Source organism: Gallinula chloropus, assembly GCF_964237585.1.
Source record: "Gallinula chloropus genome assembly, chromosome: 2".
Taxonomy (NCBI): Eukaryota; Metazoa; Chordata; class Aves; order Gruiformes; family Rallidae; genus Gallinula; species Gallinula chloropus.
Window position 1 is genome coordinate 25,950,928 of NC_140086.1, and position 25,349 is coordinate 25,976,276.

At 45.9% G+C, this 25,349-nt stretch overlaps 2 long non-coding RNA genes across 3 annotated transcripts; one reads left to right on the forward strand and one right to left on the reverse strand.

Annotated features, from left to right (window-relative positions):
* Positions 1–2,893: 2,893 nt before the first annotated feature.
* Positions 2,894–9,442, reverse strand: LOC311188830. 2 transcript variants are annotated; one of them, XR_014617135.1, is made up of 5 exons: positions 9,331–9,442; positions 8,637–8,798; positions 8,089–8,273; positions 6,176–6,387; positions 2,894–3,274 (listed from the first exon to the last, which is right to left on the reverse strand). It is a non-coding gene; the product is annotated as an uncharacterized lncRNA (long non-coding RNA). The 2 variants fall into 2 exon arrangements; XR_014617136.1 differs by having other exon boundaries at positions 8,089–8,276.
* Positions 9,443–15,769: 6,327 nt separating this feature from the next.
* LOC311188829 lies at positions 15,770–18,823 on the forward strand. Its single transcript, XR_014617134.1, has 3 exons — positions 15,770–15,917; positions 17,411–17,464; positions 18,485–18,823. It is a non-coding gene; the product is annotated as an uncharacterized lncRNA (long non-coding RNA).
* The last annotated feature ends 6,526 nt before the right edge of the window (positions 18,824–25,349 follow it).

Sequence of the window (25,349 nt, forward strand, 5' to 3'; positions counted from 1 at the left end):
CCAAAAATGCATTGATCCTTATCATAGTTTCCTTTATCTGACCTGTAATTTTCTGTATTTGTTTCTTGCTTTCATCTTTCCTCATAAGGCCAAGCAACGTCAGCTGGCTAATTGCTGTATTGTTCCTCCAGCCAAGTGCCTGCGGAGCACTGTATCAATAATAAAGTCATGGTGAAACGACTACAGGAGAAAGAAACCTTGATATTTAATAATTTGTTTGCTTGTTTGAACACCCACACACACCCTTAGTGATGTCATTTACTCACTGTACCACTTCCCTCTTTCTACTCTTGCTCTAGTTCTCATTTGTGCTGCAGACAAAGTTTCCCTAGGGCAGGAGCCTGACCCTTGTGTTTGTAAAACACGCAGCGTATTATGTGCCCAGCCAGAAATAGCTGTAAGGGAGCGTAACCGGACGATAGCAGCCTTGCCCTCCGCTTGGCCTCTGCTCTGCGAGGAGGCCCAGTGCTCCGCCACTGCCTCTGTTCTTTCCTGCACTCCTTTTTTCACCCTGAGCTGTCTCTTTTGACTTTTATCCAAGGATAAAGCCCTTTGAGGTGGATGACTCACAACTCAGCACTTCCTTTGACTCATGCTTTGCCCCCTAGGACATTGGTCAGCTCTTACTAAACCGCAGTTTATTTTTTTTATTGCTTATGACGACATTCCTAGCAGCTCACATCTCTGTTTTCACCGTCACTTCTGTTGAGTCAGACCCGTGCTTGTTTTCATATGGTTTGTCAAAGCTTATTGTTCCTTTTCTCCCTCCCCTTGGGTTTGACAGCCCATCCCTTGCAGGTTTTGGAGCCTGGAGGCTCTCATGTCTCCAGAGCCTGGCTATTAGGACTGCATTTCTGAGAAGATGCTGCTCCCCACTGCAACCTGCCCTGCCAGGAGAGAAAGACAGCCTGGCCCCTTGACTCCCAGTGCAGCACCGTTGCCATTAATCAGCTGCTTGGTCATGAGCAGTGCAGCCTCCCTGGCTCCCAGCAGTGTCCCCCGTGACATTTGTGCTATGACAGTGCAGTTGGTGACATTGCAGAGGTGCTGCTGATGAGAGCTTAGCAAACACTTCAGCTGGTGCAAAACAAATGCTAGAATCCAGGTCACTTCCCAGGCAGTGTGTTGTCCCTGCAGGGCAGGGCTAGCATGACTGGGAGTCATGAAGCCCTGTCCCTGGCGCTGACATCAGCAGGAATGACTGATCACATCCAGGAAATTGCTCTTGGAATATGACGCTTGGTTTCTCTCTTATGTATTTTTTTGAGAAGTGGTGCAGTGCACTTGTTAATGCATTTGTGCCTTAGATCCTATTAAGTACACTAGTCGGGCACATCTCCCCATCCCAACACAGTGACTCCCACCTTGAGCCCCATGTTCTTGTCTGGCTGTGTTACTGCTGGCAGAAGGACAAGGAATATCACAGCTTTTGATGGGTTTCCAACTTTAAGCAGGAAGGAGTTTGGCCTGATGCTTGAAGATTATAAATCAGGAATACAACTCATAGTCCTAACACTAAGCAGACATTAGATCCCTCCTCAAGAGTTGCGTCCAGTGTTATTAAAACCTCTTGGACTCAAGCAGCTCTCTGCAGCTGGTGCTGTTTTTCAGTGGACTGAGTAGAAACAGACTTCACTGTGGGCAAAACACACTCCAGCCAGGCTGATTAGCTATTACCAAGCTACCCAACTGTTTGCTGTCTGTTAGGATTTCCTAGAGAGCAGAAAAAGGAGTTGATGGCATTTTAGCTGCTCTTAAGGTAGGGTGCATCTTGAGTTGGGGATGAGGATTCTTGACTCCCAGGCAGCTCTGAAAATCCCAGCTGCAATTTTCTGAAGCCCAGATGTAAGCCAGGCAGTTTGTTACGGAGAGGTGTGATTCCTCTAGGAAGGGCAGTTCTGTTCCCTGAGCTTTTTCCGACTCCCAGTCGGCATTGCCAGGCTTTGACTTTATCCCCAGAACTGATGCTCCCCAAGTTGTCTGAATTAAACTGCAGCATTTGAAATTACTACTTTTACTGGCACCTACGTAAGTCTGTATAACTCCTTTTATGAGACAGGGGCATTATGAAAAGCTCAGGGAACAAATAGACCTAACACATACGCAGGACACGCATCAGGGTATAATTACTCATAACTATACAGTTACATAAATGCTTTTCTTGGGGAATCACCCGTGACAGCAGCAAGCTTTGCCTATCATGTTTGGACTAGTTAAAACACTGATTCATCATACCTTGAATACTTTGTTTCATGCTTGTTCTACAGTAAATTAATTGTTGCCTACAATAGTAATTAATGAAGATGAGGGATTGATCAAGTGATAAAACTGTGTCATCTGCAGGAGGGGAATGGTTTACCCCATGTGTCAAAGCTCATGATGTTGCTAGAATATTGCTAGCTTGTTTACAGACTGACTCTTCCTCTTCCTGCCAGGTGCATTTCTATCAGCTGGGGTTACAAACCTGAGCATATGAACTATGAGTTGGCTTTTTTGTTCCTCCTCCATCTGAAGTCTTCTCATTCTCCTGTTTATTCCACTTGCTTTGGAGTAATTTTTGCAGTTGCATATTTCTTCTTGAGCAGCCCCACCATCTGATATGCATCAAGTTGGTCAAGCCTTGAGCACAGAACACAGTCCAGCTGTGCTGGTGCAACACTCGCTGTGCTCAAATTCATCTTCACTTCCAGTGAAAGTAATCATACTGCTTCTGGTACCTACTATAGCTTGTTTAGCTCATTCAGCTAGGTATGGATGAAACCATATTGCAATGACTGAATACGCCTAGATGGAGAGATGAGCAAAAGGAGCAATGCCATGGGGGAGAGGAGCAGGCAACGCAGGGATCTCAGCTTATTCTATTCAAACAGAAACTCAAGAGGAGATGCCCACATTGATTTTCTGGGAGCACAGAGTGATCTCCAGAGAAAAGACACTGTATTTATTTATTATTAGTGATATTATTACTTTTGTTATAGTGGCTGTTACTGTAATATCTTATTGCAATGCTTACATAAGAAGCAAATATACATTGGCAGGTGGAGGGCAGGCAGGCAAGACAGAAGGAAAGGAAGAAAAGGAAGGGAGGGAGGAAGGGAGGAAGGGAGGGAGGCAAGTTATGGGTTTGCTTCAGGCAAAAAGTATCCAAACTTGACATTTCACCTGAATACGGTCAGCTCAAAAAAAAAACCAAAAGTGGATTCTTTGCTTCCTTGTAAGTCTTTGGGTGTTTTTGAGTTGATGATGCAAGTGCTTTCTGCTCAGGTAAAACAGCCTGGATGGGAGGTGGGTGAGAGATCTATCATTAATGAGCAATTTATGAAGAGATTAATTTATAGAAAGTTCAAATGAGCAAACATTCAACATGTTGGTACATACTGCTAGTGAAAGTTCCAAATGTTTATATGGATTTCTGGGATGGGAGAATCTGGAGAAACCAGGCTTTGTGGTTGAGCTTAGTTGGCTGTGCTACTTTTCCTGTGTACATCATGTTATAGTCATTTGTTAAATATCCTTCCCAGCTTCACATAACTCTGACCTTACAGGTGAAGAGTTTGGTCCTGCCCTAGGAATTGCAAAACGAATTATGTTTGTTGACAGAGGCAGATAATAACGTTCCTCTTCAGTGAGTCAAGATGTCAACATAATGACTTGGACAGGAATTGACAGGAAATTTAGGCTTAGTCCTTGAACTTGTCATTTTTGGCAGAGATGTGAAGGAACAAAACACAACAGAGATGGAGGGGGGAAATCTGGATTCCCTCCTGGAGAGAAAGTTTACTTGAATTGCTTGGTCATGGACTAGCTCATTTCATTCATAGAGAACTCTGTGGCTAGTCTCTAGAGTGACTACAGTATCCATCCCAGTGACATTAGGGACCCTGAGAAGCAGAAATCACGTAAACCTTCCGTGGAACATACTTCATGAGGGTATAATTAACCACTGTAAGGACCCAACGTGGCTTCACTGAATTAAAATAGTCCCACAAACATCACTGAAACTTCTCTGTTGAGCTTTGTAAATGGGATTTGACTATAAATTAAAACCACGCAGAGATGGTGAGTGTTCAAAATGTTGGTTAATTTTATCCTGAAACAATTTCTTAGGCAGGAGTTTAAATTTTCATTAGTTCAAAGAATTGACTTTTTTTTGGTTCATGTCTTCCAGATGTGCAGAGTTGCAAATCAATAGCCAGTCTCGTGCAATAAATTTTTGGTTTAGACACTTTATGGCCAGGGTAAAGTGAACGTATGTAAATGGAGAGAAAACAGATAGACTGCTAGAAAACCAGTGTGCCTGCCTTTCCTTAGAAAGGTTAATGGAAGTATCAGCCTGAGGCTATTACATTTGCTTATGGAGTTTTCTTCCCTCCTCCTCCTCAACCCTGTTTTTTCAGTTGTCATTTGGAGAAATACCGAACTAAATCCAAGCAAACGTGTGTAATTCCCCTGAACTGAATGGAGGGGCAGGAGGCTGATGGGACCAGTCCTGGGAGATTCTGGCTGCCGTTTTTTGCCCCCAGTAGGGAGTGGTGGAAAGAGTTTGGGGTCTTAAGGGAGCAGAGACTAATTAAGGCAGGCTCTGGCATTTGTGGTGGCAGGGAAATGCAATTTGATAGAGACATTGCGGCTCCGAGGTGAGCAAATGCCACCTACACCACTCCCAGGAGGCTCCTGTTTCTTGGAAATGTTATGGCAACATGTTGCAACCTAGATATTAGTTGTACTTTTCCGTTTGCTTTGTCATTTTGATCAGTAGCTTTTACTCTTGTTACAAAAACGTACTAATATGTGGTAATATAATCATATTAATACAAATGCACTTTTTCAATAACTCAGAAGAAGTGGGCAGGATTCTTGTGTGCACCCTTGCTGCTTCCAGTCTCAATTGCTCTTGCCCTAAACGCTGAATTTCCATCACTGCATCGAAAGGATCCTGAGTAAATACAAAAGTCAGTGCAACAATAGCACACAGTGTTTTCCCATCAGCTTAAACGTTCAGAAGTTGTTAGGACTCTTCGCTTGCTGGCCAGGTTCAAAGGTAAATAAGCCAAGAAAGCAAATTCAGATAGAAAAAAAAAACAAAAACCTTACTTCTACAACACTGCCCAGTGACCAGTTTTTGCCCTGTGCAATGTTCAGGGATGGGGTGGAAATTTTCTCTCAATGGGTCCTGCCTGAACAGACGTGCATCGGAAGGCTTATTTATAGCTCACATGTACATAAGATGCCGCTCTCCTGTTTGCCGGTGCTCTGCTGCTCTCATTTGACCTCATCCCTAGAAGGCTGAAACTTTATTACTGTAATGAATCTTTGTTTCTCCTTCCCTGCACCTGGGGGATTTAAACGAGCTTGTGCCAAGACACCGTCTCCTTGCTCTGCAGTATATAATCTAGGATACATGCAAGTTGATTTCACATGGGAATTAGGGAGGATGGAAGAGATTTGTCACAAGACATTTTCGACCCTTGTTACATCAGCCTTTGGGAACACGTGTATATCAGTCAAGATAAAGACTTGCCCCATGAAATAGGTCGTTAGCACTGATAAACAAGGCTTCAAGAAAGATGGAGTTGAGGGTCAGGGTAGCAGCCTGAAATACTGAAGACATTTGGGATGTTGAATTCATGTATTTACCCACAAACAAGTTCAGGGTGGAGAAGGGCAGGACAGCCTTTCTCACCTAGCAAGAACCATGCCCCATCTGATGTCAACTGTTGTGGCAGAACTTTGAGCATCTTTGAATCCTCATTAGCCCTTAATTTGCCACTTAACTTGAATTTAGTTGATCACTGCAGAATTCAGTGAGTTTTGTGCTAGTCCTGTGTTTTATTCCAAACAGCACTGGCCTCCAGTTTCGTAACGTTTTATTGATTTAATGCCTCTTGTCATATCTGATCTGATGCCACCTGGCAGCAATCACTACAAGTGTTTTCCATGGAAACTCTGCTCTCTGAAAGGCAGCAAACCCCTTCACTTATACAATGGTTTATAAAAGTGGGTTACTTAAAATGAGGCAAAAATTACTATTTCCACCCCATTTTTAGAGCTTTGGATTAAATACTTTTCATTGGCAGCTCTCTCCTTTGGTTGTTCTGATTCATCCTTTTCTTCTTGGGCACCTTGTAATCCCGGGAAAACCAGGAAAAGAGAGTTAAGAGGTGGGATTACTCACCCCTATCTTGAGTCATCTGGATTCCTGGCATGCCACTCCGTTTTATCATCACAGCTCCAGTTCTGGACAGAGTGAGACATCTCCTGGGAACCATTCATCCCATCTAGAGGGAGGTGAGAGGAATCACACTGGGCAAGTGCCCATCTCTGGAGTTTGGGCTGAGAGCTGGGGGTGCGCAAGATGAATTCTGCCCAAACAGCACAACTGCAGAGCTTAGAAAGAGAGAAAAAGGCTTAACACTGAGAAGCACAGACTGAAGGCAATGGGTACGTAGGATGAGCACAGGAGAAAAAGGAGATCTTACAGTGTAGATCATCTAGTGTGTCATTAATAAAAAATAAACCCCTTATTTAATTTTTTCCAGAAAGCCTCTTTTTCTTGTATTTTCATCTAAAAATAAGGTTAATCACAACTGTACCAGCAAAGCCTAGAAACACCTCCCAGGAAAGGTAACAGTTAAATCTGTACAACTCCCTTTGCATCTCAGTTTTCAGCAACCACAGGCCCATACTTCCACCTCCACCAGTAGCACCCTTCATGCATTATTAACTCTCATCCTTCTCAAAACACATTGCCCTGCACATTGGCTGTATGTAAATACAGAGTTTGATTTTTCTTTATTCCACATAGTGCTACAGCTTTTAAAGCATGTGTATATTTAAAACAGTTTCTGAGAGGATTATTTAGATCGTATTAAAAAATCTGGACCAAACCTAGAACTTTTTACAGTTGTTTTCTGTAGGTCATTTGTCACAATCATTATTTGCTATGTGACCTTGGAGTGGTTCTACTTCTCACGGCTTCTAAAGCTTTATATTTGTTTTATGTTTTGCTTTTAACTCACATTCCAGAGGTCACATGCCTGGGGAAGAATCTCAGTTATCTTTCTGTTTTGCTTTGTTGTTTTGGGGTTTTTTTTAAAAAGCAAATTCCCTACTTTCATGATTAGATAGAAACTTGAAAAGACTCAAAACCATGAAGGCAAATGTATCCCAAATATATCCCTATGGACAGCAGGTCAAGGGAGATGATTCTTCCCTTCTGCTCTGCACTGGTGAGACCCTACCTTGAGTACTGCGTCCAGCTCTGGGGTCCCCAGTACAGGAAAGACACAGAGCTGCTGGAGCAAGTCCACAAGAGGCCACAAGGATGATCAGAGGGCAGGAGCACCTCTCCTGTGAAGACAGGCTGCAAGAATTGGGCTGCAAGAATTGGTCAGAAGAGAATGCTCTGAGGAGGCCTTATAGCAGCCTTCCAGTACCTGAAGGGACTGCAGGAAAGCTGGGGAGGGACTGTTTACAGGGGTATGTGGTGATGAGGACAAGGGATCATGGCTTTAAACTAAACAAGGTAGATTTAGATTGGATATAAGGAAACAAATTTCACAATGTGGGTGGTGAAACCCTGGAGCAGGTTGCTCAGAGAGGTGGCAGATGTCCCATCCCTGGAAACATTCAAGGTCAGGTTGGACAGGGCTCTGAACAACCTGATCTAGTCGAACGTGTGCCTGCCTATGGCAAGTGGGTTGGTCTAGATGACCTTTAAAGGTCCCTTCCAACCCAAACCTTTCCATTATTCTTGATTTTATTATATTACTCTCACGAGTTCTAAGTTAATCTCCTGATGAGTGGTTTGTTAGTGCATAGGAGGCTCCAGTGCTACACTGCAATTTATGAAACCCATATCGACATGTGAATGAGCAAAAAAAATCAGCAGTCACAGTCAGGATTTGAGGTAGAAGTGGTAGGTTGCTCTCTCTAAAGGCTGTGAGGTTGTTTTAACCAGGGAAAAGGGAAAGAAGGATGCAGAAGTCAAGAAAAAGAACTGATGAAGAGAACATGGGTTGGAACAAAGCCCCTTATATTCCTTTGTAAGTGCACTTCAGCAGTTAGAAACCCTAATTCAGGGCCTACCTGCACTTTGTGGAGAAGAGTGCTTAGGGCTTGTCAGTGGGTGATGTACTGACCGGTGCAAGCACAGGGTTCTCCCATGTGTGTTTCTGTCTCGCTCCAAAGAAAGGTACTGGTAAAGCAGCAAGCATCCCATCACACACTAAAGGGCTGTTTAAATCCTCTGATCACATCTGAGGCATCAGTAGCTGCTTTGTTATTGGAAAGAAGGAAATGAAAACAATAACATTCAAGCTGTAAATTAAAAGCCCACTGCAGATGTAGATTTCATGAGCAAAGTTATTAAGAGCATTAGTATGCATATTAGAAGTAATTAAAAACAAGCAAACAGGAAGAATACTGGGCAAGAACATGCAGGTCAGAGGAGAATTCTCCACTCAATTACCCAAGTGCAAATGAATATCTTGTAAATAAATCCACCATCATTTCCATGGGTGAAGGTACAGTCATACTGTTTATAAGCAGCTTAGCCGTAAGTGCTGGAAACCAAAACAACAGCATACCATTTACAATAACAAGAAGACAAAAATGAAATGGAAAACAAAACCAACTTGTCTTTCTCAGCAGTGCTCTAGAAATGAGGTTATCCTCTCTGAGGATGCTGGTAATTTGCAGAGGCCTTTGCAGGGCTGGAGCCTGTCCGATTTTTTTCTTGCGTAATGTGGTTGGTTGCTTGAAGATATTTGTCTGAGAAGCCTTCTCTGATACTGTTCCTGGTTTTTAAAATGTTGTTTAGTTAGAGTTGCTTATACTATTTCATTGATGAACTTCTTCCCTTTTGCATATGCAAATCGATCCCTGTTTTCTCTACATAAATTCCGTATTTGCCAGTGTTCTGCAAATAATTCAGAGGATAATTCTCATTTCACAAGATGTTTAAAAATTCTGTATTCCTTTTGGCTTACAGTAAAGCTGTAAAATGTATCATTGTACTGACCAGAAAATGAAAAGCTTTTAAAATGAGGTATAATCAACAACAATGCTCCTTTGATTAAAATAAGTAACGGGATCAGAAGCATTTTCAAGTAGGTTTTTCAAAAAATATTTTCAAGAAGTATTTTAATATCTGAAAGTTGTCCGACTAGTCAAATAAAAGATGACTCATAGATCCCACTAGGAAAAAAAAATATCCATCTTGTTTTCCCAAACACCAGCCAATCTTTTAATCCTCTTCAGATTAGTTTACCATGTGAAATCAATATTTCAAGGTGCTGTGGTACCTGCCAGAGCAAATAAGTTACTAACCAAGCTGGGCTCTACGGAGCCTGTGCATGCCATCAGGTTCCATGAAGAGCTTCGACTGGTCTGCACAGACTCGGGGAATTAAGGCCAGGTGAAATGCCAAGCTCCTTAGCTCATCTGCTGCAGAGAACAGGCCTGCAGTGTGCCTCCTCAAGTCTCGTTAAGGGAATAAATCTGACGTGCCTCTCTTACTAGGTCAGAGGGAGTCTGCAGCGTCTTGCTACACAGCGTGCCACAATATCCTATGTATCACAGAAGCCGAAAGCGCGATCAGGTTGCAAAGGCAAACACGGGAAAGTTAAGAAATGCTGGAATTAAGGATGCTTACTTAACTGACATTTGTCTCCCAGTGACAAATGGTCTACGATAAAATCTCTAGCCCCGTGATTGCCCACTGGTGTCTGCCCCTCCTCCGGTGCCCGGGATGAGCAGTTTGTTTACTCTGTATTGAACGTGCCCAGCCCATGTTTACTGTACTCTCTTCAAACCCTGCTTTGAAAACAGAGCTATTTATTCTTATGGGCTTTTTTTCATATGATCGTATCTCTGGGATAGCTCAGAGAAAAAGACGACGTGCAAGGAGTCCCTGGCATTTCCCATCTGCGGATGTTTAGCCTGGCAACAGCAGGCACACTGCTGTGGCACAGCGCAGAGGGGAAAGAGGGTGAGGGCTTCACACAGTGCAGGGGAGTGGAGAAAGCAAACCACAGGTGATTCTCTCAGGGGCTATCGCAGTGAAGCCCACCAGCAAAGTTCAAAGCCTCTTGTCCAGATACTCCATCTCCATCTGCAAGTCCTTGCCCCTCTTCTCCCTCCTCCTGCAATTTACTCTTTCCGTATGCTATAAATCAGGCCCTAAACTTCCTGCATCAAAATCAGGTGAATTCTTCTTCATGGCTCTGTGGGCAGGTCACATTGAGGACGTAAAAACCCTGTTTCCCCTTAGTTCTGGCACGTAGCCCTTGCTGGACCAACAGTACTTCCTACCTGTAATTGCAGGCAAAGTCATGGCTGGAGCACCCCAGGAAACTGGGCATGATGCACCTGCATCTCACCTGGGTATGTGCCAATTTATTTTTCTCCCTGATAACGTAATTTACCAGATTTCCTTGATTTTCCTATGAAATTGCAGAAAGCAGATCACCAAGAAGTAACACTACAACGACAGACTTCTGCGTATAGAGAAATTAGGCTTCCTCAAAGAAAAAGTTGCCGGTGTCTGTTTTAACACAGGCAGAATGATGCCTTTTCCTCTCGCCTCACAGCTGGACACAGCTGCACTGCTCTGTTTGAAACGTTCCACAATAATTCAACAGGAGACAGAGATTTGGAACGAAACGTTTCAGTTCAAGTTTGACGAAATCATAAGCAACAGAGAACAAGGCTCCTAATGGGACATGCTGGAGACCTTAATAACAGATGCTGTCAGCAACTCTGCTTATAATAAGCTGTGGGAATTGATGGCGTTCAATTTGAAATCATTTTCACATTTAATTTTTGATGGGACTCATTGGCCAGACCCTGTGTGCAGGGCGGATGAAGCAAATAACGTTGCTAACTTATCGGCAAGTCCTGCAGGAGTATTTCAGCCAAAACTCCCTTTGCATTTAAAAGGATGGGGTTTGTGTCCATCACAGCTGTGGATTCGGGGCACATAGGTCTGTTTGCCCACGTGACTGCTTTAGTGCCTCGCTCAGAATGGCCCTTGTTGCTGTTCCACATGTGATGCACACCTGTGCGCCATGCTTGCTCTCCGAGAGACCAGTCCCCACATGTTACATAGGGTTACTCTATAGGCTTGGGCTTTCTCGGGGTGCTGGTCAGTAAAGTGCTGGCTTGGATGCCTCAGTACCCCAACTAGAGTGACTGATGGACATTCTCAGTTGCCTGGCAGGACAAAACCAGACTCCTCTTCAGTGGTAAGAAGAGGGTTATAAAGTATTAGGAAGTGACCTCAGCTGATGAGTATATCATGTTCTTTCATTCTATTCACTTACAGCATTTACAACATCTCCCCATTATCGTTTAGACTTTTACAACTCTTAATGACCCTTTTATCAGAACAGCAATAACCAATAAATCCCCTTTGGCATTTATTGCCCTGTCTCTAATACATAAAAGCCCCAATTTATAACATCTCATGAATGCTGAAGATTATTTTTCAAACTGCTAGTACTGTAAAACTTCTTCAAATCTCACTATAAAAATAAATTTGCTCTGATAAAGGTTCTGTTTCTGTGGTTCACTCAGCATCAGCCCTAAGTGAAATTCACCCACAACCTGCAATAAACTCTGCGGACTGGATGCTGTATGGCAGAGACAAGAAAGCCAAAATGCCTCCCCTGTGGGGAGGTATCCCATTCTGCACCCTTCTCCCATCAGGAGCAGTTTTGTCCTTAGCTGCCAGGAGGGCTTTCAGGCCCCAGGCACATTCATCAGGAGCTCTGAGGACAGGGGACACAGCTTTTGTTGCCAACAGCCATCACCGACAGGAGAGGTGGAGCTTGTACACCTGATGTGGTCACTCAGGCTTCAGGTAACTGAAATCAGTTGCTTGGGCTTTGTCTGAAAATGATGGGAGAAACAGACACCACCAGGAGAGGGTTCTTCCCACCCTACACAAGAGGGACATCTCTGAGGTGCACAGTCCCAGCTGCCCTCCTCCCTTCAACACAGGTGGAGCTACGCCTCTGGCTGACAACAATCATCTAACTTCAAAACAGCTAAAATTAGATGTCACAAATCTCTAGATCTTTGTTTGCAGTGATGACAGCATAACTTTGAAGATATCTCTCTGTTATTACAGGCAAAGACCAGACTCCAAAGGCACTTTGTTTACTTATTATTGTAATTTTTACCCAACATGCAGTAATGCCCTGCACTCCCTGTAGGACATTAAATGAATTACCATTAGTACCATTTTAAAGTGTGCCTTGTCTTGATTTACCGGCAGGTACAACACATACAGCCACAGGACTCTGCAGAAAGGAGCAGGATCTCTGCTCCCCCCGACTTTGCTCAAACCAGCCCCTGCACTTCCAAGCCCCAGCAATCAGAGCACAGCAAATTAGTCTTTAGGAATTGTTTCAAACTGACCTGTTAATGAAGGCAACTCAAGGATACTATGTGTTCTTGGCAGTGGTTTCAGTTTTGCTAACTCTATTTCTAGACACCAGACTTGGGTTTGGTTCAAAGCCCAGCGCCGGGAAGACTTGACGTCAGCAGATTTTGGACAGGCCCATAGATATGTCTATGAGGTGAACTGTAACACTGTCTAAAGACGCTCAGGCCAGGTCTAACTGAGATATTGCCAGGGCTGGAGGTCAGTATTGTCATGCTGGTGAGACACCACATCCCAGCTAATTACCCTTGTCAAGAAACCACCTATTTTGACCTGGGCAGAAAACTCAGACAAGGCAGTGGTATTCTTCCCAACAGGAGCTAGACCAAGCATCTCTATGTCTTGCAATGACAATTTCAGTGCCAGTGCAGCCAGGTCTGTGCCGTAGAGAGCAGATGTGCTCAGCTCATCTTATTTCCCATCTTCTCAGCCACTCGCTTTACCCAAATCTGTTGCCAGGTGCTCTCACCACCCACTCTCCCATTTTTTTCTCCTGGCTCCTGCTGACCCTCTTCTCCTCTGCAGAACTATAAACCCAACAGCTCCCTAAAGAACTTTTCATTAATATAATTTATTAGTTAAATCATTCCTCTGACCTATTTCCCGTTCAACTACCATGTCTCCCCGTCCACTCAATATAATTGGTACAGCACCTGAACTCCACTGCCGGGGTTTAAATGGCCTGACATATATCACTGAGTCACAGGATATTAAGAGAAAGGTGAGAGGATTATTGGCGGGCTGCCACTGGGATCAGATTGGATTTCTTGTCCAACCACTGAAACATGCAGTTGTATAAAGAGGGTTCAGGCGGGCTTGGTTTAGTCCTTACTCAAAGCTTGACTGCTTGAAAATAACATAGGCGCTTCACTAAGGACCAGGGGCTTGGCCATGTAAGGAAGCTGTCCTTGTGTGCATTGTCCTGTTGATTTTTGGAAGGGGATGGTCTGCCTGAGGCTCTGCGGGATGGGGATGGTGAGGAGAGCTCTGCTGACCTGCTCTCCTGAAGCTGGAATCACAGCAGTCTTCTTCTACTGCCTGGCCATGCTGGCCCATTGCAAGAGTTGGTACAGGCCGTGTGGCCTCACCTGCCAGCCCACATGTGGCCCCAGGTGCTCTCATCCCCATGATTTCTTCTTTCACATTGGGGGTCTCTCACCACTGATCCTCTTGTTCCTAAGTTTAAAGAAATATTAAATGCTGTGCTGTGTGTTTTCACTGACAATCAATTTTGTGGCACAGTCTTCTGCCCCTTTTGAATTATAAAACATCAAAGGGTGCAAAACACAGCTACTGTCTTTGCCAAGAGACATCCTTTCTGCCTTTTGCTCTTTTTCCCAGGCAAAAAGGCCTGCAACGTCATCTGCCTTGTTCAGGATCTTTGCAATTGGCTCACATCTTTTTTGGGCTCCTCCTTCCTTCCCCTCATCTCCCCTCACCCTCCACCCCATACCAAGGGGTAACCAAGGAAACCGGGAACCATGGCAACCCAAAGCAGCATAATTTGTCTCCTAGGAAAAAATATAAGCATGCAAAATCCCTTTAATGTTTACATCAAGAGACTGGGTCCAAATCTTCTTCTTTCCCTCCTCTTTGGAGTAAGGAAGTGATGGGCCTGCCTCTCTCATCGGAGCTGCCGGCGCTGTGGCCCTGGGCAACGCTACCCTCCTGACACTCACTTTTGCCTAGCCAAATCCCTCTGCTCTTTGAACCCCTGCAAAGTCAATGTGGCAGTAGGGTGTCAGTTTCCATCAGCGTGGTGGTCCTGTGCCACCAAGAGCAATAAGACATGCTGGGACAGCTTCTCTGCTTTGTTATTATCATGGGGACTTGGTTGCCCCATCACTACGTGCTCCTCATTTTTTAATACATTTCTCAACAGGATGTGGGGAAATGCTTCTATCGCCAACTGGAGACAGAGAGCTCAGGCACAGAAGGTTTAGGGTCTGGTTTTTGAAGGATGAGCCAACTGGGCACTTCTCTAGCTCTGGATATCTTTTCCTTGTTGCAAAATGAATCTGTGATGGAGGAGAGAAAACTGGGTCTTCCCAGTCCCACCAAGTCACTCACCCTCAGGTTCTGAACTCTCTGGATAAGGGACAAGGCTTCCTCCCTGCTGGGCAACACCAAGGACACAGAAGCCCAGAACACAGAATACACATTTTTATTACTATTTACAATAAACTAATAGCAGTGCCAGAGCCATGCTGCCATCACTCCTCCTCCAAAAGGTGGGAAGGAAGGGCAGCTGGAGAGGGATGAACATGATGGCTCTCTTCTCTTTCTCCCCGCCACACTTTCCCTTGTCCCACAAAATGGGAAAGATGGTGACACCGCCCTGCCACTGCTCAGTGCCCATCAACAGGGTTGTGCACAGGGAGAGGAGGTGAAGGTTCTGACACTCTGCCCAGGGTGGCATCACCCTGGGGCAAAGCTCTCAGGCCTCAACGCCTGCTCCTTGTCCCTTCACCCAGAAGTCCAGCCAGTTGACAGTAACACCCCAGCCCCTCAGAAACCTCACAGCCACTCCTTCTCCAAAGGATACTGCAAATGTTGTTCTTCGTGGGGTACATGCGGGTTTTGGTACCAGCTGTGGCAGCATCAGGCAGCATTGCCCAGCACTGCTCAGAGGCCAAGTCAGCAGAGAAATAACTGGCAGGTTTTTCTGCTTTAAAGGAGTGCAGGAGACAAACTGCTTTACTTCTAGCTTATTTCCAAAATAGAATGCTGACTGTACGTTGCCTTCTTTAGGAGAAGAACAATGACAGCAGTAATAAATTGTACACATTTATTTTTGAGTTTGCAGATGGGTGAATGTCGAGCGATGGTTGGGAAGAAAACAAACAAACCCTGGCAAGCAGCTATTTTTATAGGATAGTTTTGTGTTGAAATTTCTATAAGTTGGCAACAGAGTCGTCATGAGACCTTTTATCCAGATAAGACCATGCCAAAATCTTCAGGAAACATCTTGCGCGTTTAATTTTTTATTTACAAAAGCGACGGGAGGGAGGGGAATGAGGGCTCAGGGGAATGTTTGTAGACATACAGTGTCTGCTCTGTAAGGCACCAAATACTTTTTATTCTGTGGATATAAATGGGACTTTTTCCAAACCTGCCACTTGCTAAGTTCAAACCTGGGGTAGCTCCAAGTCAGGTCTTGCAAAGGATTTGCTTCCAGGCTGGGGGGAGATGTCACCAGGCAGAGTAAGTAAAGTTCATGAACCTTGAGGACCAGTCTGGGATATCTCACCTCTAAGGTCAAAGAGCCTGTTGAGAGAGGCCTCCAAACACAGCCGTTTTAAAGGGAAGTCAAGACTCTGCTGGTCATTTTGTCCCTGCCTCCTGCCTGCCTCCCTGCCAGCACCCAAACGAGGTCTGTTCACGAGACACATTGAGCCAAGAGGACATCTGCTGCTGCTGTGATTGCAGCTCCAGGCCCAGTCCTCTGGGAAGGGACTTCTTTATCAAGGTTTGTTGTTTGTGTTTAATGTCTAGGAAATGTCTGGACTTTCTTAGGTTTCATGCTATGTCACGAATGTGTTGCTGTGTGCATGCAGGCATGTGTCCATCCCTAAAATCAGAACTATGAAGAAAACATTCTAGAATTAAATGTTGGCTCATAAAGTATTTTATGCTAAAATAATATAAAAAAAAAGTAATCTAGAGCCTTCAGTGCTGCCCAGATAGTTTCTGGTTAATAAGCTATGTCAAAATTCTTGTTATTAGAGTTACTCTGTTGAAATCTGCCAGTTAGTCTGCCTGAAGAGGGGAGGAAAGGGTTACCTACTCTGCAAGGACGGAAATCTAAGACGGGAGCTTTATAACTGGCTCTGTGATGTGAACATTAGATAGTAATGTCTCAAAACTAAACTATTTAAGCAGCTCCAGTTTCTATGTTAAATTGACTTTAGCATGTTTATAACCAAAGGCACAGCTGCTTCCCAAAGAGCCTTGCTTAACATTTATACAGATTAACTGGTTTTGTGTTGAAATTATTGAGATCATCTCGCTGCATTCATTTGATTTTGATTTGTTGTCTTGTTTGCTTTGTAATGTTAATAACTTAGCTTTAGGAGCATCTTTCCTTGATTTTACTCCCTTAGCTCAAACTCAATTTCTTTAAGTAAATAGGGACCGGAGTAGAGGGTCAGAAGTGGATGCCAGTTTGCCATCTGAAAGCTTGACCACCTCCTCCAAATTTGCCCATAGTTCCCTCTCTAAAGATTCATAACAAATCCCACAATTTCCATGCTTGTGTGCAGTTACATGTAGCTCACCAATGTTCCCAATGGAATTTGCTCCAAGTTTAAGCACTGTAGGAAATTTTCAAAGCAGTTTGTGAGTACCACACATTAAATCTTCTGCATATTTCAGAGACTGTTTGCAGAGGTCATGCCTGGGCCTGAGCAGCAGGTTGGTCTCCACTGAAGAGCTCTCAGAGGACCCCACATGCTCACCCAAAAGCATGTGCCTTATTTACATTCAAGGCATGGCTGCAACACAAGGTTGAAATTGAAACCCTGAGGCGTCAGTCACTAATTAGCTTCTGTGCTCATTGCATGCCCATTCTAGGCAGATGAAATACATATGCCAAGCACTTTGGAGAATGAAGGAGAGGGACAACAAAGAGCACAGAAGTTGAGGCAAGGCACGAAGAAGGAACATCATTTAGGATATCTAGGATGGGTAGGGAGCTCTGGGGGAGGAAAAAAGTCTGTCTGAAATCATCAGCAACTACTAAGAACTACCGTCCCCCTGCCCAGAGAGAAGGGACATAGAGAACAGGCAAAGAAAAAGAGGACAAGACAAAGAGCCTTAGGAGATGCGTGTATTCCCCAAGAAGCCAAAGAGGGTCTCACTTGAGCTTGGTGCTAGGGAGTCTTGCAGTACGACGCCCTTCTAGACAGCAAGGTTCTCATGCAAGGCATTAAGGTAGCACTCATCCTGTCTCCTTCTTCTCAGGACAAGACGATTCCTTTGACAACCTGACTTCCAGCCTTCACAATGGATCTTCAGGTGAAGCCTCATAGCTCTAACAGAATGACACCAAGGGTTCATTTAGTGTTGTGACACAGGACTCAGCTGCCTCTCACAGACCCATGTTTTAGCATAATATGCATCCTCCTAAGTATCTCTGCTTACTTTCTTCAGGATGTCTGAACTTCTTCCTTTGAGGCTCCATTTCCTCTACAAACTCCTAGTTCCATTACAAATTATGTCTAATCATTCCTTAGGCTGCTGATACCACTTGCAACCAAGAATAATGTATCTGCATGGTATATCTAGGTACAACCAGCTGGGAAACACATGTCTGCCCATTAGCTGGTGCACGTAATCACTGGCTGGATGTTTCTGCCACATGGAGAAAATAGAGGTGTTTCCCCTTCAAAGGGCTCAAGTGAATGCTTCCAATGAGGAGAAATTCATACCCTGATGAGAACTTCTGGAGGTTTGGTGCTGGAGCTGGGAAGTGTGAGAAATTGATTAGGTCTCTGAGTCAGTGGCAGACAGCACCCTCATCATGCTGCCCACATAACCTATTCACTCTCCCACTTGTTTGTTCCCTAATGTAACTCCTTGGCTCATCCCAAACCCAGCTGATGCCAGAGACAGGCAAACTCCAGACCACAGCCCCTTTGCCAGCCTGTAGTGCACCTTGTGCTGCCCTAACTCTCGCATCAGGAATAACAGCACAGCAGTGAACCTGCCCTCGCCAAATCGGAAGCAGAAAAAAGCTGCAAACACTGGGAGTGTAATGTTGAGAGGGGATCCTGGAGAGGAAAAGTGAGATCTGAGAGCTCCTGGGAGAGGAAGAGGGTTGTTTGAAAAAGAGATGTTTCCCTTTCATGCACTTCCACTAAAACTGTGTCACGTTGGCACCAGTCCCACGTTTCAGTGATGGTGATGCACTCACCATGACTGCAGCAGCAACCTCTGTAGCAGCAAGGCCATAACAGGTGGTACAGTCGTTCAGCTCTTTCTGGATATGACAGGGTTCTGTCAAAGCTTACTTCTTTTGTTTTGTTTGAATGCCAGGTTGCCATTTCAAGGTGCCTGATTAGAGCAGAAGCACCACCACGCTGCCCATGGGCACCCCAGTCCTGGAGGTCTGTGAACATCACCATTTCACCATTTAAGCCAGTTCCTGCTCCTCACTGGCTCTGAGCTCAGCTGCTTGGACCCAAAGAAGTCTTCTAAGGTCCTCTGCAGCAATTCCTTTTTAACTCATGTGCTGTAAGGTTGGTGCAGCTATAGTGGGCACCAAGATAAAAAGGAACTCAGAGAAGAGTGCAAACACTTCCATCTTCTTCCTGGGATTAGGTAGCCTCAGATGGTATTGGGTGCCTTTGATAAACAAATAAATGAAAAATCCTCTTTGCCTGAATTTTCAGGAGGAGAAAGTGCTTCTGGTTGTAACATGGGGACCAGATCTCACCTCCCAGCACATGCTGCAGGAACATAGTGAGAATCCAATTAGGTGCATGGAGGCTGCAAAAGGAGATTGCATGGGCTTTGGTGGGACTTGACAGCAGATGAAGATAGGGATGGGGTCAGTTGAGGTTTGATGGATGTGATGGAGCTGGACCTGGGACCAAAATGTCCTGGGGGAGATGACTAGTAGGTCAATAGGAACTGTGGGCCTGGGATGCTGCACAGGAATTTGAGATGTGTGGTGGGAAGGTGGGGATAGGGAATGGGGATATTTGTGATGGGTGGAAGGCAAAAACATAGTAAAGGAGGGTGGTGAAGTGAGTACATCCCACTATGCGCACACACACTGGCTTGCAAAGAGATTACCAGCACCCCTCCTTTTACTCTGAGGGACCCTGAGCTGCCCTGTGCACCTTGGCGTGAGGACCCCTGGTGCAGAGGCACCTCCCATGAACCCACCAGCTCTCCTGGAAAGAGTGCCTATGCTGTGCTCACCTAGCTGTAATGAAGCCAGGAGATAACTGATGTGCTCCAGGAGATTCTCTCAGTGGGGAAGAGCGAGGCCACTCGCAGGCTGCAGGGTGCCCTGTGGGACGTGCTCCATGGTCACTGGCCCTGCCCCACATTCACCTGCTGGTGTCACACACATACCATCAGCAAAATGCCTACTGCTAATAGTGCCTAATCCCAATAATGCCTAGCAGTCTCTACTTTCTAAGGTAAATCCAGTGTGTCAGCCTTGCGCTGCCTCGGCCCTCACTGGGGGTAGCGTCATGTGCAGCCACCAAGATTTCTTCTCTCCAATGTCTTCACATAGGTATGAGGGGTGGGTTTGTTCTCCAGGAGGGTGACAAGCTCTGCTGGAGTGGGCTGCAGAGGTGCATCACTCCATAAGTGAAGGAGGATTACAGCTTTGGCCTGGAGATATGGATTGTATCTACTGTTCAATGTCCAGGTTAGTCTTGCTGCTTGCTGTAAATTCAGCAGCTCCAGGGTTTAATTCTTGGTGCAGTGTTCCTGTCTGCTCTGTGGAGTCCCAGTAGCCTGTCTGAGAAAGGCATCTGGTGATCTCCAAAAATGTCATCCCAGGACTCATGAGGAGCTTTGCTGGTGACTGGGGTGTTCACTCAGCAGCACTTCCTCCAGAAGCGAGGAGGGCTGACAGAGGAGACTTCCCTCCTCCTATTAGCAACGCCCAGCATTTTATACTAGTCATAGCAAGGTTGTCAGCCTGCTCATCCTGGTCTTCATTTTTCTTGCCTGGGGACAGATGCCTGCTAGTCTCCTTTCATGTTTGCGTTTCAACATGGACATCCTCAGCAGCATCTGTTTGAGGCAGCTCCCCTTCCCTGCCTCTCTGGCACTGATGCCAAGCACACATGAGACCTGGCCTGACAGAATGCCTTGCTATTGCATGTCTGGAAACCCAGCTCATTGCAAAGCTGTGAGACCCACGGAGAAAGATACCCGCTTTCATTTTTGCTCCCCCAGCGCTGCTCTTGGAGTCAGAGACATTCATCTGAGTTGAATCAGCTGCAGGAGGTGTAGCTGGAAGGCTGCAGACTTTCCTGCTTGCCAACTCACAAACACAGGCATGGACTTTGATGTCCCAGGCTGGCAGAAGCTGGTGCTGGCTGGGCACAGGTGAAATTTCAACTTCACCTGCAATTAAAGCACATGAGCTCCACTTTATAACCTGTGGCTTCTAAAAAATAAAGGAAATCTCTTGTTCAATGTCATTCCAGCTGCAGTTAGTAGGAGGTTGAAGATCCCTGATTAAAAAATGCTGGAAGGATATTGTAGGTATGTGTGATCCTGGACCCCTGCTGACTTGAGCACCCTGGATTTGCAAGCTTTTTTTCCTCACTTCCTTTACCTTTCCAGGCATATTAGAAAGTCCCCATTCATCCCCTCCCTCTACAGCTGAAGGAGCACAGAAATTCCTATGAAGAAATATTCGGGTCACTATTTAAATAGGCAGCTCTATCTTGTAGATCATTTGCTTTGCTATGTTGCAAATGTTGCATTTTGTATTGTGTAGTGTGTGCTGTGGATCCGTGTTGCACAGTCTGGGATAGGCCCCTACTTGTCACAGATGGCAAGATATAATCACACTGGACCAGATTTACTTCTCCCAAATCCTCATCAGGGTTGGATGTGTCTGTGAGAGTAGTAAATTTGCACATTATTCCCAATTACAGGGATGGCTGACCTACAGCCAGAAAAGGAGGAGTTGTCATGATGATTGCTAAGATTCCATCTCAGTCTTTATTTATAATGAGGTTGAAATATAATCACTTAGATGGTTGTAACCCACCCTGTTCTTTATCACCTGCTCAGCTGTACTGGTAAATTAACTGGATGGATCAAAACTACCCCACAGCCTAATGTGAAGGAACCTGCAAAACTCAAAATCCAGATACCAATCTGTTTGCAAACAACAAGTTATGTAGTAAAACACCAAAACAAACTCTTGTATTCAAAAGCCCTTCCACTTGGATTTTCAAAGTCCTGGTCCAAACTGAAGCCAAGTGCTGGAGCACTGAGCAGCACTGTGGTATTTCCAGAAGTTGTTCAAGGAAACTTCACAGACTCACAGAACATTAGGAGTTGGAAGGGACCTCAAAAGATCATCTAGTCCAACCCCCTGCCAAAGCAGGATCACCTAGGCTAAATCACGCAGGAACGCATCCATGTGGGTTTTGAATGTCTCCAGAGAAGGAGACTCCACAACCTCTCTGGGCAGCCTGTCCCAGGGCTCTGTCACCCTCACAGGGAAAACGTTCCTCCTTACATTCACGTGGAACTTCCTCTGCTCCAGCTTGCACCCATCGCCCCTTGTCCTGTTGCTGACCATCACTGGGAAGAACCTGGCTCCATCCTCCTGACTCTCACTCTTTATATATTTATAAACATTAATAAGCTCACCCCTCAGTCTCCTCCAAGCTAAAGAGGCCCAGCTCCCTCAGCCTCTCCTCCCTTCATGATGTTGGTGGCCCTGTGCTGGACTCTTTCGAGGAGTTCCATGTCCTTCTTGAACTGAGGGGCCCAACTTCTTCCAGAGCTGCTAGGTGCCACAAGATGCTGGGAGCCACATCAGTTTGGCCAAGTCTTGGTGTGAAACCCTGCTTTGTGGGATGAATTAGGCCCTGAATGTGTACAGAAAAGCTTTGGAAAGAAAAGCTTATGTTTACATAGCACATTTCATCCCAAAGGACCCTAAATCGCACTGCACAAACTTTACATAAACAACAGAACTGAAATGCAGCCGCGTCAGGAATGGAGGGTGGCAGCCAGCTGGCATACATTAGCAGGACAAAAATAAGAGAAGTGACTATTTTTGGCCAAGGACACCGGGGCAAACCCGTCTGTTGCGAAAGTACCTTCAAAACTTCAAAGCTCAATTTTACTCTAAATGGTGATGGTGGATAAATAGGCCCTTTGTACTCGTTCCCAGGCACACGTGGGGACTTCACTCAATAAAACAGAGGTTTGCTACATTTTGTGCCTGCTAAGGCACTTCCTCACCTGAGATGGCACGTTTCTGCTCTGACCCCAGCCCCGTTTGCAGGCTTGCAAGCCTCTCCTATGCAGCCCTCACTGCAGACGGTGGGAGGCCCAGAAAAGCTGCTCCACCTTTGATCTTACCCTGAACCGGCAAATCTGGAAACGCACATTTTCAGATGGCAGCTGAATGACTCTGTGAGTTAATTAGAAAGACAAATTTCCACCATGCCCATTGAGGTAACCTTTTGGAACACAACTGACCTTTAAATACCTGCGTGGAGTGGCCAGGACATTTGAAGGTCTTGCCCCAAAGCCCCTCACAGAATGGGCTGTGCAGCATTTCTTGGGTCTCTTCGGGCCACACAAACACTTCACAACACTGACAGGCACTGCTCCTTACAGCAGTGTCGCTGATGAAATGCACAGTATTTTTGCACATACATATTTACTTTGGGACTGGGTGGTGTCTATACTTACAGAGCACATTGCATCTCAGAGGACCCCAAATACCTCCAGGATAAGGTTCCCCATGGCAGCCAGTGGCTCCCTGTGGGCCTCCTCCTGTATCTTCACATTGTGCTGCAGCTGGACCTCAGCAGCTGGATCCTTACATGTGAGCCATCCCCTGCTCTGACATCCACCCTCCCAAGCCATTGCATCACACTGTCATGCACTTAAGCACTGCTAGAGCACTCCCTGGCATGATTTTTGGCTCCAGCCTGGCTGCAGTCTAGCCAGTTTGGGGGCTATGGACAATACAGAGACCACTCCCCAAGGGGCCAGATGGGTGAGGAGAGTTTAGCCATGCCACTTGCTCTTCAGGACAAGGAAGAAGCCCCCAGCCATTTGATTTATTAACATACCTGTGGCCTTTGAGAACAGAGCACCCCTTCAGCAGTACACTACACACTGGATTGATGGGGAAGGAAGTCAGCCAGGAGCCAGATGTCTCCCAAGGAGCCTTCCAAGTAGGGACACGATTCTGCTGGACCTCAATTTAACATAATTTTGGGCTGCATCCATCCTCCTTGTCTCCCACCCCTGGCACCAGCTCTGGTACCAATGCAGCTACCCCGTGACTGATTAAGGGAACTGGTTTGTCTGAAGACTCACCATTTTTTCCCCATGGTATTAGCTTTCAGGCAGCTCAAGTTCCTGTGTTGGCTGCCTGCCAGCCCTGGGTGTGCAAGGCCAGTACAGGTATGGCTAGAGAGGAGGATGAACCCCATGGCAGCCCCATTTTTGATTGGTTTATGCCACTGTGGGACAACTCCACATTACATTCTCCCTCCCTACAAACATGGGAAGCAAGAGGGAGCCCGCCTACCTCAGAGCCAGCTTCCCACCTGCTTCCTTGTCTGCCTCTCCCACCACCCTGTCACCATGCTCAATCCTCACACAGCCCATTCACATGCCAGCCAGCCCACCTTTGCCAGTGCAAGACCATATAAAACTCAGGTGAGCACTTCCTATTGCTAACAATTTTGCAGTGGCATTTCTCTGTCAGAACTGCAGGACATCTGAGTAGGACATACACTGCAGACTGCTGTTAGTAAGGCTTTTATATGGTTAGTTCCACTAGTCTTCATATTCATTGCAAAGCAGCATTAAAGGCTGTTGGGAGTCAGAGCAGGGCTGCAAGGGAGGTAGATGGGCATTTCAGATGCCCAAAGCTTCTGTCTAGCTCTCCTGGGATCCCCAGTTCATGGTTATCTCCTATGAGCTCATCAGAACTACAGCCAAGCCCGTCTCCAGAAGAATCTAATAGAAATACAGATCTCAGTGGGTTGCCCCCAACCTTCGCAGAAATCTGCTTTTCTTGTCCTCATGATTTGTTTTGTCCCACAGCACAGTCTGGACTGCAGCCACTTGCAGCTGGACTGCAGCCCCATGCAGCTGGACTGTAGCCCTATGCAGCTGAATCATAGCCCCATGCAGCTGAACGGCAGCCCCATGCAGCTGGACTGCAGCCCCATGCAGCTGAATGGCAGCCCCATGCAGCTGGACTGCAGCCCCACGCAGCTGGACTGCAGCGCCATGCAGCTGGGACTGCAGCCCTATGCAGCTGAATGGTAGCCCCATGCAGCTGAATGGTAGCCCCATGCAGCTGGACTGCAGCCCCATGCAGCTGGACTGTAGCCCCATGCAGCTGGACTGCAGCCCCATGCAGCTGGACTGCAGCCCTACACAGCTGGACGGTAGCCCCACACAGCTGGACTGCAGCCCCTCGCAGCTGGACTGCAGCCAGCGCCTCCCCTATGGCAGAGGCGGCTGCCCTGTCCCCATGATGGCTGTGGATCCTCTGAGGTCCAAAATCACGTGGGAGGAGAGGTGGGAAGGATTCAATGTTTCATGGTCTCCTAAAGGTGGGATAAGGCTCCAAGGGTGGCACCTGAGTGTGGGGCAGTGAGACCTCTCCCTTAACTCGGCTGCTGTGAGGAAGGGACAAAGTCTGCCCATGACTTCTCTGACTTTACAAGATGTGTGCCTGAAGCATGCTGAGAGGACCTAAGAGAGAAGAAAGGGAGAAAAACAAAGAAGGAAATGTTTGGTGACCTCATCTGGGCTCTGAGAAATGCGGAAATGTGCATGACAGGAGCGTGATGCTCTGGGAGGAGCAGAGGCTGGGGAATGCAAGACAGTTCTCCTGATCAAAGAACTGGTGCAAAAATGGTTCACGGAGGAGGATCCACCTTTGATGTTGTGAGCAGATTACAAAGTTATGCCATAACAGTTCCCAAGATTCCTAGATAGGGAAAGCTGGTCACACACACTGGAAGACTCCACAATGTGCCAAGAGCTCCCAGCTTTGTATACTGACATGTCCCTTGTCCTTTAATTTACCCCCTTTGCCTTTGCTCTGTTTGCACCAAATTAAAGCACTGCACTTTCCAGGGGAAAAGAAAAAAGTTTCTGTAATATTTGTTCTAATTTTAAAGCCCGATTCTATTTTTTTTTTGCT